Source organism: Lissotriton helveticus, chromosome 12, assembly GCF_964261635.1.
Source record: "Lissotriton helveticus chromosome 12, aLisHel1.1, whole genome shotgun sequence".
Lineage (NCBI taxonomy): Eukaryota > Metazoa > Chordata > Amphibia > Caudata > Salamandridae > Lissotriton > Lissotriton helveticus.
Window position 1 is genome coordinate 136,341,541 of NC_136073.1, and position 11,361 is coordinate 136,352,901.

Below are 11,361 nucleotides of genomic sequence, written 5' to 3' on the forward strand. Positions count from 1 at the left end.
TATCTAACAGAAAAGGTATGCAGCAATATATAGTACATTGATTAGTGCAACAAAGGTTCAACCTTGAAAAGTACTAGCTGGTGGCACAGGGGCAGCCTTTCTGCTGATGCAAGCATTATGAGACTGAAGCTCGATCTCAGTTACAAAACAAGATGGCGCCAATAAAGATGGTGTCATGAATGCTAACTTAACATGGAATAGAGTTTGAGCATAGCAAAGGGACCATTTCGATTCTTTGCATTATGGAAATAACATTTCAAACCTAACAAAGTGACAAAAAAACTCAGCTGTGCTCCGTGGAGTTCCACAAGCGGCAAATTGAGGTAAGTCGCACCAATTTTAAGTCCTGGGTGTTTGCCTCGCAATGTATAATCAGCACGAACTACACCACGCTCAGCACAAGAGGGTGCAGCTTCTTTTTTCCGCTGGAGTAGATGTTCTACTCATTGGCCAGCTTCCCCAATGCGACCTGTCACGGCCGCCTGCATTGAGAAATCTCACTGAGAGGTAGTCTAGCGTTGGATTTTCCTCACTCGCGCTCACCAACTTAGCGTTGGCAAGCTGTGAGTGAAGAAAAACTCCATTCTGCGCTCCACATGGACCGTGGAGTATGGAAAACTCTGCAACTCCGCAAGTGGAGCCAAGGTTACAGCTCAGGCCTACTGCAGATTCAGTTGCACAAGATCCCCGTGGTGTGAAGGGGTCAATTAAACTCAAAGTATGGCTTTTTTACTATTGTTCCTTGCTTTCAGTAGAGCCCAGTGCACATTGCAGCGTCACTTTTGCTGTGGGCCTCGGATCAGTGGCACATGGGAGGGAAATATTGATGGAGAGGAGATAATTTAGCTTGGTCCTCAGTAATAGCAGAAAGTCGAATGAGGCAAGACATGGCCATTATCTTTAACAAAGGGCAGAGGAGATGGTCCGCTTGGAAGGAAGTAGCTATCTTTAGTGAAGCAGGTGCAGTGTCACTGGGGTCCAGGATTGTGAGGAACCCATTGCATCACAATTATAGCTATCTTATATTTCTTGCTAGTGTTAGAGTTGAGGGCACTCTGCCTGCAGAGTAGGACAGCATGTGGGAGCTAGTTTTGGTCTGAAAGGGACGGAAGCCTCTTTCAAGCTTGGAGTGATGGCCAGGCGTGGTGGGGAAGGGGTGGGAGAGGCACAGGAGACAGACTGCTACTCAGAGCCTCAGGTAACATTAGTGCAGCGAGTGCTGTTGCATACCCGCCCAATTATAGGCAGCCCTATTGCTGATGAATTTCTGTTTTGGTCTGCTGTATTTACACTTTTATAGATCTATATTTAATATGGATTAGAAACAGAAAAAGTTACCCTGAAATGATCACACACATCCACCCCACTGTGGTCAGCCCTGACCCTACCATTCATGAAACCATTGTCATAAAGTTTGGGATGGGGCATCTTCAAAACATTTGGCTTAGAGGGGCTCAGAGCAAAAATTAATTGAAGACCTCCGACCTCGGACAGAGCTGAATTTGGTACTTGCACAATACCATAAAATGTGTCCTTTATACACAGCTTGTTTTTCTATGTGGCAGTTTACATTAGGAATTCGGAGCGATGACCCTGACTTTTGTGATGTACAAAAACGGTTGTCTGAAAGTCATCTGCAGCAGGTAGTCGTGGCCGAGCGGTTAAGGTGAAAGGTGATGGACTTGAAATCCATTGGGGTTTCCCCGCGCAGGTTCGAATCCTGATGACTACGCATTTATAAAGTTTCAGTTTTCAAATAAAGCTGAAAAACTCATTTACGCATTCATTTAGCATTGTTTTTTAAATAACGCAGAAAAACACATTTACTAACATAAGTTTATCTTGTGAAGATAGACCCGCCTTCATAATTTCCTTTGAGTGTTCACTTAGAAAAGGTATGTTCTTATATCGTCCGGGGTGACCTCGCGGAGAGAAAATATTAATATTTATTAAACAATACGTTTGAGATAGCCTGAGCAGGCTGAAGTAAAACATCGCATTAACAGAAGCACACATCCGGCGATTTATTGGAGTCCACAGTTTCGCCATTTATTTAGAGAGTGTAAAAGAGTGAAGTGTAACTTTTAAAACGAGGGACGTGTTGGTAGAGTATGTCTGGAGGAGCGGGCAAAGGGCAGAGGAAGATGGGAGACTCCTCTGTAAAAGGCTGTTAATTGGCAGCGGTGGGATTCGAACCCACGCCTCCGGAGAGACTGGAGCCTTAATCCAGCGCCTTAGACCGCTCGGCCACGCTACCACTTGAGCGATGACACTTTTATGTACATTTCATGACACTTTACATCTCACATCTACAACAACAAGTTCTGAAAGTCGAGTCAAGAAATCATCGTCAGCAACAGGTTTACAAGTTCTGGAGGGCGGGATGAAAGTAATGCGGAAGAGCGGATGAGTGCGAGTATTTAAGGTTTTCTGATCTCTCTAAATCACTCACCGCACGTCTTCTCGCAGCAGCTCGAGTCTACAACAATCACTGTAAAAGACACGACTATCTAAGAAATGACGTTTCAAACCAACGTAGAAACATCTGCCCTATATATGGCAAAGTGACTCGATCATTTTCAAATGAAACAATTGTTCATACTGATGGGATAATTTGTTTAGGATGTGATCAAAGTTCATTCAAAAAGATAACAGAAATGCTGTATGTATTGATGACATCAGCCCTGATGACCCACCCAGCACAACCTTAGCTTTGAAGTGACGTCATGTCTTGTGTGGCATCTCCACAGTCTGCTGTGCATGCTTCTAGCCAACAATACTTTACATGCTCTGGTTAGGTTTTTTCCTATTTGACCTTGTTCTCACTCGTCTTATCAGCCGTCAGGTTATCTCCCTTCTGAGAGCATGGTAGTCAGACCACGCACTTGTTATTTTGATGTGGAATTACTTAATTGCTTCCTGATACTCATCAGTACAATGGGTCGAAGTATAATTCGTCACAGTTCTTGTAGTGTTCTTGTATTTTCAGGGTCACTGGGCTAAAGGAATTGTGTGGCCACTGCGTTGTTCGCATTATTAAAGATTTTCACCATTTACCGCATAATGTTTCCCCTAGTGCATATTCTACTGATTTTAACAAAAAATTGTTTTTAGCTCAAACAGTTCAAAAGTTGCAAAAAATTCAGTAACACGTGCTGCCACGCAGTGGAAGGCCCTTTGCAAAGGTTGACAGGTTAAATTGCTGTGGCTTATTACTATATTAGGGTGTTAAACTGGTACTAATGAGGTGCAACCAATGCCCAGACCTTATTAAATAGTGTAAAAATGAAATATTAATTAAGTTGTACTATAAAAAATGTTCCGCATTACCCTGCTTAATTTGCCTTTTCTTGCCACATAATTTACTGAACCTTGCCTAAAAATGTGGCCCTCCCATGCTGCATAGTTCCAGTGCCCTGAGTACTTCATATCACTGTTGAGGTGTCTTGTGCTATGTGTAAAGATAGCACAAGAATCACTCTATTGGACCCGCTTGGTTGTGAATGTGTTCACTTATAGAGCGACCGATGTGGGAGATGTTTCTGTGTTGTGCGTGCCGATCAGACTTCTGCTTTTATTGTTTTAAATGTGACTGCATCTCATTTTATAGTGGTGTAAACATATGCAACATTTATTGTGCTTAGGCCTGTAAGGAGTTGAATATATTACTATTTAGTATTCTTCATTACTCCGTATCATGTGTTCCTTGTCCGAATCATAACACTTGAGGCATTGCCTGCCTCCCTGTCAGTGCTCTTGCAAGGCCAGCCTTGAACGTAGTCCTTTTTAGGTCTCGGCCTGGCGAAAAGCAGTGCATACGGTGCTCTGTCATGCAGAGGACCTTTTGGAATCAGTACGATTCCAGCGTGCACGCGGGGAGACAAACAAGAAAAAAGATGTCCACATAGGGATTGAGGGCCAGATGTAGGTAGGCTTTTACCGGTCGGTAACGGCCGATTTCGGCCGTTACCGACCGGTAAATGGATTTTGAGATGTAGGGGGCAGAATCGGTAAATTTACCGATCGGTAAATTTACCGATTCTGTAAATTACCAAATCGGTATTTTAACGATTCGGTAATTTTGTGATGTAGGTGGGACTCTTCTGAGTCCCACAAGCCTTTCCGAATCGGTATTTTACCATCAAATTCAATTTGATGGTAAAATACCGATTCCGGTGTGCATGCACATGTGTGCATGCACACCTGTGCCATATGACAGGCAGACCTGTCCTTAGGGCATGTATGCCTGCCACATGGCACACAAACCAGTTTTGGGGGTGCTAGAGGGTGTCAAAGTGACACCCCCTACACCCTTGTGAAATTCGGTATTTACCGATTCGGTAAATACCGAATCTGTAATGCCCATTCATTCCTATGGGCTTCAAAGCCCATAGGAATGAATGGGCATTACCGGTCGGTATTTACCGATTCGGTAAATACCTAATATTACCGATTCGGTAAATGCACATCTGTATTTACCTACATATCAGTACTTCTATTTTACCGATTCATAAATACCGAATCGGTAAAATTCGGTATTTATGAGTCGGTAAAATAGATTTACCTACATCTGGCCCTGAATGTTTTACTGGCAGCGTGATACAGTGGGGATTTTTAGGTCTTGCCTGAGCCAGCGCATGCGCTGGTTTGGCGAGACATTTAGTAAGTGGGCTTTAGAAATCCTACCATGACCTAAAGCTTGCGGTTACGCACGCAGTGATGCGCACAGGCGCCATCTGGCTTACGCGATCACTTTCACTTGTTTCACTTTCGTGCACAACACTCGCGTGTTTTTTTTTTCAATTTTCTTTTTGCGCTCGCACACAACTCCCGGTCGCGGCCGCATGTCTTGCTTGTTGTGTGAATAAAAGTCAAGGAGGCCCCCTTCTATTTAAGGTCTGGGACCAGGGGAAAATAATCAAAAAGAAGCAGAAGTCCCTGAGGGAGCCACCGAGGTGGTCTCAAGTATTCGTAGATGCCCGTAAACGACCTATTTGTTGCAAGAGTATCTCAAAGGCCTATTATAGATAAACTGTGTAGTTGCAGCTCGCAATCTCATATCAATCAAAGCATTTTACAAAATTCAACATATGATTAATTACAGGCAGGTGTCACCTGTTCCTCATGAACATTTTAACTATCGCCGTATATTTTTTTAAATGTTTTTTATATAACATGTACTATGTATTATGATTGTATGCATTTTCTCAGTCTTTGCTATTGAGACAACATTGTAAAATTGTTGAATAAATAGTTATATGCCACAACCTTTGAATTTATTTTTTCTCTGCCTGTAATGTTGAATTTTGTAAAATGCTTTGATTGATATGAGATTGCGAGCTGCAACTACACAGTTTATCTATAATAGGCCTTTGAGATACTCTTTAGAACATTGGAGGTTTTGATCACTGTGAGATTGGTATTATTGCAAAAAATAGGTAGTTTACGGGCATCTACGAGTACTTGAGACCACCTTGGTGGCTCCCTCAGGGACTTCTGCTTCTTTTTGCTTGTTTTGTGGCCAATGCTTGTTGCTGATAGGAATAGCGCACCTTGTTGAACAACTCTTTCACCCTGGTGGTGTTGGCCATTTCTCTGTGTCTCAAGCTGAGGGCGGAGCATTTCTCGTGTATTGTTGTCAAGGGCCGAAGCCGTAGAGTTTCCAACTGCAATAACCATCACCATGTGCAGCCCCCTGGAAAAGCTGCAGATTATCTGCCACATTCTGAAGTCGCTTAACTACACTGTCTTTGATTGCAAGTTACTGCCGCATAGCGCCCGTTTTGTTTGTTTGTACATATCTGCAAAATCCAACATGGAGAAGTGCAGCTGCGGAGCGAGGTCAGAACTAGGGGCAGGACACCGGGCAGCACACTATTAGCTTACCTCCTGTTAAGATGGGGACTATAGACTAGTTTGTTTTTGGTAGTTAACACCACCCGTCATGTTTGTTTTTAAACGCTTTCACCTGACTTGTTTTTCAGAGCGGCAACACCCTCTGCCACTGGTTGAGCGAATCCTTTTTGTATCGATGCCCCACCAGCGGGTCTCCCGTCGCCCACCGCGCTCTCTGCAAACATGGAACAAACAGCAGGGAGGGGAGGCCAGCTCGCACTCATGCTGTTCGTCTTGTTTTGCTTTCGATCTAGACCCGTATCCAACAACAGGCCCAGCAGCCTTCACTTTTTTGAAAAAAAATATTGTGTATATTTACTGGATCCAAACGGATATCATCTTCTGTAGCATATCACCAGCAGAAGTCTCAGCCCTATTGCTGTTCCGCCCGACCCCTTGACCCTAATATACGAGTTAAGTAATGGCCTGCCACCCTGTCTGCACGAGCCAGCGATTCTTACTTGCAGGATAAGAGCCTCGTCAGGATCAAGTTTTGCCAACATTTTTCGAAAAGGTTTTTTTAAACAGTTCTCTGTGATTGCTGGACCGATCGCTTTCATCTCATGTTTCAAGAGGCATTTTAATTTGAATTTCCAGTTATTGATGATGCTTCCCCTTCGACAGGTAGACAACTTTCTTTTTCATCCCTTTTATTTCCTCTGCTAAACGGATTTCTTTGATAGCAGCAGTGCAAGACTCAGCCTTCAGGATTAGTCTGTGGTTTGGATTTTGAAAGTTATTAAACTGAAAGTACAATGCTCCTTCGTTTAGTGGTCTAATTTTTCGAGAGAGCGTTGAAACAGATTCGAGGAGCAGGAATTGTCAAAGGAAATTAATATATTCATGCTGCACAAAGTTAATATTTTTCCGGTTTTCACTCGAATATAATGAGACAAAGGTGAGAAAAGTTTAGTAGAATAAAAGGAGTGTGAATAGCCTCACCAGGGTTCAAAGGAACCTATTATTATTATAAATGATGGGGTACTACTTTTATTTTTCAAATTGTTTCTAATGACAACACCATAGTCATCTATAAGGCCATCAGAACCGTTCTACAATCTGGGTGTTTTCCAACAACACTGTCTCAAGATTGGCCTTAAAATAAAAGAGGGTCGACGCATTTCGAAGCTCCTTAGTGGTGGGGGTTCTCCTCAGGACCTTGAGGGTTCAGTCCTGTAAAAGATAAAGCAACAATCCTTACTATCCTCCCTCCTGAGTGAAACCTTCAACTATAAAACGGACAAGCATAACCAGCATTGTTACCTTGTCTTCTTAGTAATCCTGCAAAAATCCTATTTCCAATGTGAAGGATCAATTGTCACAACTTCATACGGAGTATGGCACCCATCATGTGCTGTTAAAAGAAAGAAACCATGTAGTGTTCTGCAAGCTAATTAACGTCTAAAGTACTAAAACTGGGAATGGTAAGGCGATTACCTTCTCAAATCAATCGCTGATTCCCACAAAGGACAAGCGCTGGCTCGCTGGTCTCCTTTAAAACCTGATTCCTGCGTGGAACAGTGGGAGAGAAAGAGAGCGTATCAGTATATGCCTCCAATGGTGAAAGAGGTCGCGTTCGATCTAAAAGCTATAGGGTGCCTTCCCTACTCATCTAATTGCCCATGTAGTAGTTATCGTCTTTTACCCGCAATCGCGGAATCATGAGCTGGTCTACAAAACTCCTTTTCCCGGCTTGCAAGGTGTCTCAGACTGTCGCCGATGTTGTGGTCTACACGGCTGAGATCAATAAACAACTATCGGACAAAGGTTGTTACAAGAAGCTAGAGAAGGGTCCTACTCAGGAACTACAGAGGGAACTATTCGCGATTATCAATCAGGGATTTGAACAAGGTTTCCTTGGTAAAAAGGAACTGGAGTATTTGCAAAATAGACATCCGCGTACACCCTTATTCTATGCATTACCAAAAATACACAAAGACGAGAAGCAACCGCCTGGGAGACCCATAGTTTCTGGCTGTGACTCCCTGTTTGAGCCTGTTTCAAAGTTCATTGATTTTTTCCTAAAACCTTTCATGATGGAAGTCAAATCCTTTTTACAAGACACCACTGACTTCATCAATAAGCTAACTGACCTACCATTCGAAGAAAATAAAGACTACCTAGTGAGTATGGACATTACATCTCTATACACCCAGATCCCCCAGGAAGAGGGGCTGGAGGTACTAAGGTTATTTCTGAACACAAGAGAAAGATCATCGAAGTTGCCAACCGAATTCATTCTAGTTTGGCAAATTTAGCTCTAAAAAGGAACTTCTAAATTTAAAGATGATTTCTTTTTTCAGATCCGAGGCGTGGCGATGGGGTGTCCTTTTGCCCCGGAACTGGCGGTGGTATTTATGAGCTAATTTGAGGACAAATTCATCTATGAGAACAACCCATATGCACAATGGATTGGAGGGTGGCTCCGATACATAGATGATATTTTTTTCACCTGGTCAGGAACTGAGGAACAATTATCGTCGTTTCACCAGTGGCTTAATAACCGGACTGAACATATAAAATTCAGTATACAACATTCAAAATATAGATTACCATTTTTGGATGTGGAAGTGTATTGTACAGATGGGATTCTGGTCACTACTTTATACAAAAAGGAGACAGATCGTAACAAAGCTTTACACTTTACAAGTTACCACCAGAGAAGCCTCAGGGAAAATTTACCACTGGGCCAATTCTTGCGCATTCGCAGAAATTGTACCTTTAAGGACGAATATATGTTCCATGCCAATGCCTTAAGACAGAGGTTACTACTTCGTGGCTACCCAGCTAAACTACTGAAACGTGCGCTCAAAAGAGCGTGGTGGACACCAAGAGAGACCCTCCTAACAAAAAAAGCAAGAAATGACCAAAATAGAATAGTTTGTGTGTCAACATTTTGCCTCACATCCAATTGGCTAAAAAAAGAGATATGCAAAAACTGGCACCTGGTCAAGGATCTGGACGGACAACTAGTCGAGCCGCCGCTTTTTGCATTTAAGAAAGATAAAAGTGTGGCAAACCACATAGTCAGAGCAGCAATGTCAAAGCAAAAGCTTCCATCACTCAGAGAATACATGAATCTACCGCCAATCACAGGCCACCATCAATGTGGAACATGCGTGTGTTGTCCCCTGACTATGGAAGGAGATTTGTTCCAACATAATGGCATTTCATGGAAGCATTCAAAATTTACGAATTGCAAAACTAAGTATGTGATTTATGGCATTTTATGCCCTTGCAACAGACTCTATATAGGTAAATCTAGTCAAGAGGTTAGGCAGCGGATTAACCAGCACAAATATCGAATTAAGAAAAACGTCCTCACTCCACCACTTGTGCAACACTGGATTGAGCATTCGCATACAGAGAATGATCTAAAATGGACTGTGATGTCCAAGGTAGAACCCGACCCAAGAGGCGGTGACCTGGAGGAGAAATTATCTTTACGAGAGGAAACTCTGATTCTGAAATATAATTCTGCAGTGACAGTATTAAACGAGATGTCGGAACTATACCATCTGTAATATATGGAGTTTTTTTGACACCCCCAATGTTATTCAACAATACCCAAGCTAATCATTTGCAAGCATTTACATAGGGTCTTTTTTTACCAATGGAGAAACCCGTAAGTAGCTACACACCACTAAACTGATGTTTTCCACAGGTTAACCATAAGGACCACATTGCCCAGTAGGCACTTGAGTGATCCTGAAAAACACAGATCCTCCGCGGATTCGCGGCTGCTCCCACCACGGAGATCGCATCTCGCGCTTCAAAGATATGCTACAGTGTCACATGCAATGATACGAATATGTCTTTTGACACAACTTCACATCAACAAGAGAAAGGCTTCTGCTCTGAAAATACGAAATAAACTCGTCGCATTGAATCTTCTCTATAGTTCGAAGAAACTACTACAATCCCCAAAATACGCAGCGCCAATATGACGTCATATATGATACGCGGGCAAACGAGGACCCCAGAGTGCGACGGCAGACTGAGAGACGCCGCGTAAGGATGAGGAGACCCGTCTTTGAATAAGGTATGACCGCAACATCGGCGACAGTCTGAGACACCGTGCAAGCAGGGAAAAGGAGTTTTGTAGACCATCTTATGATTCCGCGATTGAGGGTAAAAGACGATAACTACTACATGGGCAATTAGATGAGTAAGGAAGGCGCGCTATAGCTTTTAGATCAAACACGACCTCTTTCACCATTGGAGGCATTTACTAATACGCTATCTTTCTCTCCCACTGTTCCACGCATGAATTGGGTTTTAAAGGAGACCAGCGAGCCAGCGCTTGTCCTTTGTGGGAATCAGCGATTGATTTGAGAAGGTAATCGCCTTACCATTCCCAGTTTTAGTACTTTAGACGTTTATTAGCTTGCAGAACACTACATGGTTTCTTTCTTTTAACAGCACATGATGGGTGCCATACTACGTATGAAGTTGTGACAATTGATCCTTCACATTGGAAATAGGATTTTTGCAGGATTACTAAGAAGACAAGGTAACAATGCTGGTTATGCTTGTCCGTTTTAAAGTTGAAGGTTTCACTCAGGAGGGAGGATAGTAAGGATTGTTGCTTTATCTTTTACAGGACTGAACCCTCAAGGTCCTGAGGAGAACCCCCACCACTAAGGGGCTTCAAAACGCGTCTACCCTCTTTTATTTTAAGGCCAATATTGAGACAGTGTTGTTGGAAAACACCCAGATTGTAGAACTGTTCTGATGGCCTTATAGATGACTATGGTGCTGTCATTAGAAACAATTTGAAAAATAAAAGTAGTACCCCACCATTTATAATAATAATAGGTTCCTTTGAACCGTGATGAGGCTATTCACGCTCTTTTTTTTATACTAAACTTTTCCCACCTTTGTCTTATTATAATTTTTTGTGTGTTTACCCCTTATCCAAATCACTTTGATTGCAAGATGTATGTGTATGATAGTTTCACAGAACAAATGGCAGATGGCGAACGGGTTGTGTGACTGAAGTCCATTTTTCTTTAAAAAAAAATAAAAAAATTGTGTGTGCTTTTGTCTTCAGCTTTCCACACATCAGGGATGAACTTTAGTATAGCCTTTAATACAACTCCCTCTCCTCCCCTTTTGTGTCTAATCAAAAAACTTCGTGAAATAATGTGATATGAAATATTTGTGAATATTAAAAAATTTAAAAGATTAAGACAGTCACAATTCATTTTGTGTTTATGTCATTGTGCATTCAATACGTGTTGAATCAAAAGGCAGTACTGGCATTTTGTTTTGTTGAGAATTATGTACGGCGCAGCCTTACTGCGCTTCAGCCAAACCCTTTGTTGTTTCTTGTTCTTCATCACATAGCATGTCAACTGTAGCATAACTATGATGAGCGCCAAACAGTTCAAAACGAGTCTCTGAATTCTTTTTTTTGCTGTTTTATATAGCGCAAACTCGACCAGAAGGTATTGGGTTGCTTTA

General features: G+C 42.3%; 2 non-coding genes across 2 annotated transcripts; one reads left to right on the forward strand and one right to left on the reverse strand.

Annotated features, from left to right (window-relative positions):
* Positions 1-1,643: 1,643 nt before the first annotated feature.
* Positions 1,644-1,732, forward strand: TRNAS-UGA (transfer RNA serine (anticodon UGA)). The gene has a single exon. It is a non-coding gene; the product is annotated as a tRNA-Ser (tRNA).
* A 443-nt stretch (positions 1,733-2,175) lies between these two features.
* On the reverse strand, positions 2,176-2,257 carry TRNAL-AAG (transfer RNA leucine (anticodon AAG)). Its single transcript has one exon. It is a non-coding gene; the product is annotated as a tRNA-Leu (tRNA).
* Positions 2,258-11,361: the final 9,104 nt, after the last annotated feature.